This window comes from Ixodes scapularis, unplaced genomic scaffold, assembly GCF_016920785.2.
Source record: "Ixodes scapularis isolate PalLabHiFi unplaced genomic scaffold, ASM1692078v2 PGA_scaffold3__209_contigs__length_174095766, whole genome shotgun sequence".
Classification (NCBI taxonomy): Eukaryota; Metazoa; Arthropoda; class Arachnida; order Ixodida; family Ixodidae; genus Ixodes; species Ixodes scapularis.
Window position 1 is genome coordinate 25,523,156 of NW_024609868.1, and position 8,043 is coordinate 25,531,198.

Below are 8,043 nucleotides of genomic sequence, written 5' to 3' on the forward strand. Positions count from 1 at the left end.
ATCTTAAGAATCACGGGGATCATAAAGTAAACTTTAAGGAAAAGCTGTTTTTTTGTGTGTGTGATTTGGAGTTTTACTCGAGCCGGTTGCCTTTCATCGCATTTTTGCGCGTGTGTTCATCTTGGAGGCTCACACGACGGCGAAGCATTATCGAAAGTAAGGAGCTCCCCCGAGGCGCGACAGCTGAAAGACCTCCCGGTCGTTCTAATCCTCTCCGTGACTTTAGCGTGTTCGAAGCTTATTTCCCTTCGTCGTGCACAATATTCTGTCGACGAAAAATGAACCCGAACTTAAAAGGCTTTGCGTCGGTCCATTCCTGATATTTGTCACGCAACCGTTTCCACAACGCTTGTATATTTGTCCACTATCAACATACCGGTTCTGCGGAAAATGCAGTCGACAAATCGCTCGGGTTAAAAGGCTAAAGACGAGGCATGATGAAATGTCAAATCGATGCCACTGCGATGGACACCGTGATGCCACGCTACCTAGGAAACCATAGCGCGAAATGAAGCAAGATGAAGGGACAGAGCGGAAAAGCACGATCATAAAAATCTCCGAGGTGAGAATGGGCTCACTGTCCTGGCTGGCTATTATATTTGTAAAATGGGCGGAAAAATATTAAAAAAAATAATAAGATATAGATGAAGGTAACACTGCCTGGCGCGTAAAAGCACTGGCACATACAGCACTGAACGCAAGAATTAAATCTGCCTTCTAAAAGTAGAAGTTTGGCGTGTTTCTTTATAGGCAACGAATAACATTTCAGAACATGATTGTAAACCTGAGACTGGGGCAGAAAGAGAACACAACAGAAGGTAGTAAAAGAGGAGGCAACGTCTCCTTTTTTACTACCTTCTTGAGACGTTGCCTTCTCTTTTACTACCTTCTGTTGTGTTCTCTCCCTGCCCCAGTCTCAGGTTTACAGTCATGTTCAACTTATACCAGCTCGCCTGCACTCTGACAATTTTTTTTTTAACATTTCAGACCTTGGATTTTCTGTGAAGGTTACACCAGGGCCTCTAAAACTCGTCAAACACAATGTTGGGGCCAAAGTTGACCGAGGACGCCGATTGGCCTATCACGACGATGACTTCGCGCTTTTTTTCCCCGACGTCCAATTGGCGCTTTCCGCAAACTTTTGGATCCAACTGTGTGTTTGACGAGTTTAGAGACCCAGGTGCCGACTTTCACCACAGAAAAATGATCAGTTGTCAAGTTTGTGGACAACCTGGCGATTCCAAGCGCTTGGCCCAGGCTGCCCCTCCGACAATCATGAGTGGTCATCTTGACCACGAGGGGGCCAAGGGCAACTGGCCACGCGAGCGGCGCTCCGCCGCTGATAAAAGGCAGTCGCAGCGGATGCGCGGGGGCTGTTGGGATCGCGGCGCAGGCGATAGCGCTCATTCAATGTTTACTTGTTGTTGAACCGGTGTGCTGTGTCATTCTCCGAGACGGGTAGCAGCAAGGGAAATCCCACAAGTTCCGCCAAGATACTCTTGAACTTCGCTCATTCGATATCGTCAAACGTGCAGTCACGTGGTATGTAAGTAGTTGTTTCATCCCAAACACGACGTGGACTGGTATAAAACGTACCAAGCTAAACATTACAGAGCACACTGAAGACTGCTTACGAGTAGGAATGCTTTCACATTCATACACGCAGCGCATTCCTACAATTAACCAGCGCGTCACGTCTTTATTTTCTACAGGAGCTCCGGCGATGCCATCACGCTCCCCCACTGCGGAAGCGCGGCACCGCCGCCGGCTCCACGGCTTCCGTGACAATGCATCTGCGTTGCTGTGCTTTTCTTTGTGTTTTATTTCTGAGGCGCTTCCGCTTTGACCTCGAGCGGCCTCGCCGGCTTCCGTGACGAAGTATCTGATATGACGCGTCGCAGCCAATGGGACTTCAGGGGCCGTTTCGCTCAGCGAATGGGAAATAAGATTTTATGTGACGCTTTTCGCTGCTACAGACATAGACGGCTTCGCTCCAGGGGACAGTTAATGCTTTCGCATTAATACTGAGGGTCCTTTACCTCAAAACGCTTAGTAAGTGTGACAGTACGACACAGTACGTGTCGTACTGTCACACTGTGAGTAGGCGGTCTTGTGTTAGCATGAACGGGTACAACCTGTGCTCGGTTTGCGCTCTCGTCACGCAAACGACAATAAACAAATGCTGCTCCTCAGAGTCGTATAAACGGCAGCTTGCTCACAATATTCATTTTTTCCCTCAAGTTTAAAACGGGCATTGTTAAAGGGCGTATTTGTTCTTGTCGGAAAACAAAATTCAGTGGTTGTTGCCCTAGTCCGATTAGGATATCAGACAAGCGCCGTCTGAAGAACAGATAGCCAGCTAGTCCCGTTGGATCGGACGCTTGCTGAGAACACTGGGAGCTCGCCGAGGCATTTGGTGTGAGTCCGTCACATACGAAAAGTCACTGACATTATGTTTTTGCTCTGGTGGCAAACGGTCATATCTTTCTTCTTATTGAACCGAAGAAATTAGGAAAGCAGGATTGATGAGTGGACGGCGACTATAATCACCCCCTACCACTCCTATGCATATCAGCTTCATTCTGATTATTTCCCGTCAACCCTGTCTCCTATTTGTCTTGCGTTGAACATGCTGAAAAATAAGTAGTCCGAAAGACAGATAAGGACATAAACACAAATACGAAACTTAGTACCGTCTGTGTCTATGTCCTTGCCTGTCTTTCGCGCGGTGCATTGTTTATAATGCTTAACCAACACACCGTGATGTTTTAGTTGAAGAGTGCGTGACGTAGCGTTATCGTCAATTTATTAATGTTATTTTAAAATAAAGACACTACACGCATGCACAAACACACACACGGGCGCACGAACACGCACACAAACAGTGTGCAAAGAGGACTTCCGTGAAAATTTGTTCGTCTAAGCTAAACAATCATGCACAAATATATCATCGCTAAATCCTTGATGCTATATTTCTCAATATACTTGAGGCTGAAGGAACGTGCCGTCAACTCAATGGAGGTGGCAATACAACCCGCCCAATTGACAAACCCAGACACCCTTTTCAATTACGCGCTCATCTTGGCAGCCACTCGCGCTCATCTGGGTTCTGTCACAACAGTCGCCACTCGTCGATCGCTCCATATATGCTCCGCCCGCTGGACGCTTCAGCCAAATTAAACCTTCGAGGCCATCAATTCAATCGGAATTTTCGGACAAATACTTCCTCTCAATATTAAACGTCCTAATGATCCATTTCCGGCGTGGGAAACGCGAGTCAGAGACGAGTACGAGTGAGAATTGCGCGTTCCTTTTCTCGCGCGACTGAGCTGCACTCCACGAACCCAACAACTACAGGCTCCGTTTCGTCTCGCAACGGACCTCGGAGGACGCTACAAAGCCATCGAAGGTAATCCAAAGCCGTGCGGGTATCACGCGACCTTCGCGTAGGGACGCAGCGACACGCAGAGTGCGTAGTCACGTGACAGATTTGCAGCGTTGGAACGGCTGCGATGGTTCGTTCCGTCCTCTGAAGCCCGCCGTAAGCTGAAGCGAATTTGACTTCGGGTCCAGCAACAACACTGGCTGGCTGTCACCGCCTTGTGATTCGATCAATTCGGGCCAATTCTTTTGTTTTCTTTGAGAGGGAAGGGGCGCCCTCGGTGACAGGTCGTCTTTTTCGCTTAGGGGGGTCGAGCTCGCGAATCGAGCCCGAAGCGCATTTCGCGGCGGCGATCAGGATTTAGGACCCCGCTGAGGACGGCTTCGCTCGACGCAGCGTCGTCGCCGTAGCTTTTTTCTTTTTTGAGAGAGCCTAGGTTTTAGAGAGCGAGCAACTCAAACGACGGAGGGTGTCTGCGATTTAATGGCGGACGCCTCCTGCACGGATAGGTCGCAAGTCCGCATGCGTTGCGTTTTCGAGTGGTAAGGAGAAAATTGGGTGGAAAAGTGGAAACGCTTGCGGACGATCGACTCTTTCGTCCCTTCGTCCTCGCAGCTCGTATTGCAAACGTAGCCAATGAAGCACGTGACCCCCGATCAAACAGTTAAAAACATCTCAGAACGCGCCAAGGGATGTGCAGGGGCAAGGAGGTGGACGACACGGGGCGCCCTGTATAGTACACCTTCTTGTCCTTTTGTATACATTTTGTTTTGTGCTTTTCGTTTTTGTTTTAATTGTGAACCGAATGGTCAAAATTTCCGTTTTAATGCAGTTGGAACCACTTTGAAATGTAGGCACACTACTTTCTTGCCGCGCCCAGGGCACTGTCAAAGAACGGGAGGCTTGACGACGACTGGAGCTGACGCGCGCCGAATCTCCGCTCCTGTCAAGTCCGTTTTCGCGCCCCTTACAAAACCCGTTCCAAATCTTTTTTCCTTACATTTCTTTTTTTTTTTAAGTTTCTATACCTTTCAAGGTGTTTCGCCTGTTTGGCTTCGATTCGTTTTATTTTGCGAGTAACAAAGAAGTTTTAAGTTATTTTACGTTCTTTCAACGAATGCATCTACAATAGAAGCCTGTCCTTCCGGTCCGGAAGAGAAACTCTAAAAAAAGCATGTAGCGCTTCAAACTTCAAAAATGTCACTTAAGGCTGAAGCTGTCCGCATTCATATATTTATTTACGCTATAAACCAGCATTATCGTTTTTCAAAAAAAAAATACAAATAAAATAAAAACTGAGGCATTTCGACAAGCGTCGAGCCCACCCCGGCAAACCCGAAGGTGGCACGTGGCATATATACACGGGCAGTTTTTTTTTTTTTTTTTTTCTTATTGTCGCAGTTTTGAACGAGTTCACTAATTCACGCACAACGTATACTCACTTTGGTTCGTTTTAGTCGTTCATCAGATTACTCGAGTTTAGGGTTACTGTGGAGACCGGAACGGGAATCGGAAATGACTTCGCAATGTCCGCTATTTCGTTATAACCGACTTCGGTTATAACAAAGCGCAAAATAGAATAGAAAATCGTGATCGCTTCGCTGTAGCCTCTATTTCGTTATAACCGACTTCGGTCAACGAAGTGCGAAAGTGAATGGGAAATTTTGATCGCTTCTCTGTAGTCGCTATTTCGTTATAACAGACTTCGTTATAACCGGTCTCGACAGTTTTCGGTAAAAGAAGCAACTGGTATACCCAGCCCAGAGCCGCAGACACACTGCGTATAGCCCATACAACTGACACGGTGTTTCCTCCAGACAAGATGACAGGATTGCCTGTTGGAAGCATGTTTGAAGTATGTTCGCTTCGTACATTTCTTTGCTTTTGAACGTATCTTCAGGCAAGTTTTGTATGACCAATGTGAAAAGTTCGTTATACGAGGAAGATACATGCTCCAGACAGTGTCTGTATCTTTTTGTGATGTATTAGCAATGTGACCGCTGTCTAATGCTTTGTAATAACTACTGCGTAATCACGCCAGAAAAAAAAAAGTTAGGTTGACACGAATAATTGAAAGAAAAAAAAATAAGTAAGAATATATTTAAAAAAAAACACGAGACACTACTTTATGATTGCACGTTTTCTTTCAGGTGGGAGAGTCAAAGTGAAAATGTTGTCACGAATGACATATGATGAGGCGGCGAATAACTGAAGGAATTGAATGTTTAAAGGGGCGAACTTGTGCCCACAACAGAAGACGAGGAGGGTAGCGTCTCAGGCGTCGATATCGGCGAAACAGCAGGATCGAGCGCTGGGGCGAAACTGACCCCGTCTCGCCACGCGGAGCCCCTTATGTAGACACGCGCGCTTCTGGAACAATCGGCGTAGAAGGTTCGGCGCGTAGAACATTCTAATCTCGAATAAGCAACAGGGTTCTCGAAGTTACCACAACGCGACGTTACAGAAACAACACAAAGGGGTATCCGGGGCCAGGCATTGAACCTCGGTTTTTCGCGTGGGAAGCAAGCACGATAACCGATAGGCCACGGGCGCGTTGCCTCCTTGGCCAGCTTCGCGCGCGGCAATATCGCGTGAGTGCTTTGGTCGTGTTTTGATCCTCTAAGCCGTGCGGATCAAGAATATGCCGTCCAAGAAAAAAAAAACTCAAACAAGGAAATTGAAAAAAAAAAATGAAAAAAACATGTATGAGAAGTACAAACATGGGTTCCCGACTGGTGCCCCATGCGTGCAAGCAGGTGCAACATGCGCGTGAAGATAGCTTTGGCAGGCTTGCACTTGCACGTGCTTGCTCACACGAGCAAGAACATGGTGGCGAGCATATGCCTTGTTTTAAATTGTCTAAACTTGGGGACGACCTTTCTTAATATTGAAGACAACGCTATCGGCTCACGTGCGCTCGCGCACATAGAGCGCCGATCCTTAACAGAGTACATCCAGTGTTCGTTTAAAATGACAAACACTTTCGCGCAGTGATTCGTACTTGCTTCGCCTGTCACCATTGGGATACCCACATTCAACCGGACATTGTATAATGAAGTGTGATTTTTTTCTCTGTGTTTATAAGTGTTTTTTTTTTTTTTTTATAAAAAATTCAAGAGGAGTTGAAAACTGTACCACTAAGGAGGCTTCAAGGTGTTTGTGGACACTGAAAATGAATAAATGAATGAAGGAATGAAAATGGAGAGCCTCAAAGTATAATAATAATAGGCCACATTCATTTTCAGGTTCAGAACATGCATTTGGTTTTTCTATTATAATATTACATCTATATAATATAATATTAAAATATTTTTCAAAACAATAATGATTCTGTTGACATTATATGTTTTTCAAACATAAAAATTTAGTTAAAATACTATTACGGAGGGGAGATACAAATCTGCAACCAACCTCTCACACGTCAATCGCCTCTCCATCCAATGAGAGATGTAAGCACCTTGTAACCACGGGGCGGAGCTAAGCGGGCGGCGACCTCCACCTTTTACACCCAAATTGCTTCTAGCAACGTAAATATTGGTAAAAAAAATATCTTTTTTTTAGTTTTTTTTTAAATATATTTGTTCCTTTAGAAAACAAAATTTTGTTTCATTGCAGTGTCCCTTTGAGAACACGCGGTGCATATTGAAATGTTCTCCGAGGGCTCCTGCCCAAATATAATCCCGTGAAATCGGCCGTTCGTTTGCAATTCGATTGAAGAATTCGCGCTTGCTTCTCTCGACAGCCATTGCCGGTGCTAAGCCCCAGGTTCCGCACAGAGCCAAAATAAGCAGAAATCTAGGTCGCTTCTCGGGCGCGATTGTGCAGCGCCGGCAGAATCTACTTATGCTGCGTAAGAAGATATTCGGAGCGGCTCCTAAGAGCCCCGCTGTCACATGAATTTTGTTTCAATAACTAATAACGTCTTCGCAAGAAAAAAGCAATTCTTATCGCAAGTTTTGGCTACGGCGTATCTTCCAAACTTTCTGGGGACTGTACTCGGTTTCACCTTCAGATCGCAACGGATGATTCGAGCCAGTAAGTGTAATTAAGTAGATTCAAAGAGGCAAGGTCATTGCGTTCGTCGTCTTTTCGAACGTGTCCTATCACCGGCTAAACAAATCGAGCGCCGTGAGTTCCCGGTGGCTTGCGCTTTAGTGCGTTCTACGTATGTCGTGGTTCGCACGTTTTCGGGCCTTTGACTTTACGCCATGACGTGTGACGGGAAACAAAATATAGCATGATATAGATGAACAAGTTGAGAATGTCACGAGTGCGCGTCTGTGGCTGCTTTAGCGCCCTCAGACGCTGCGTTCGTAGGGAATCTGGAGGAGGTGAGAAGAAGGCGGCCCGGGAACAAGAGAATGCAGAGCACTGTCTGCAATGATTAGTGGATAGCCGCGAAGCTAGTAGCTGCCTTTGTCTTTATTCAGCGTTCCAAAGCCACCACTGGAAGGCCGTACGCAGGAGTTCGTCGTTTCAACGCGTTCGAAGAGTGAGGAAAGATAAAGGCCCCTGGCTTTTCTTCTGTCCACTAATCATCATTCCAACCGGAGCTCTGCCCTCTGACGTCCCGCTCGCGCTATCATCATCTCCTTTCTATCAGTCTCTAGACGCGTTGCTCTACGCCCCGGAAGCGTAATATGGGTCACGACGTGGCGCTA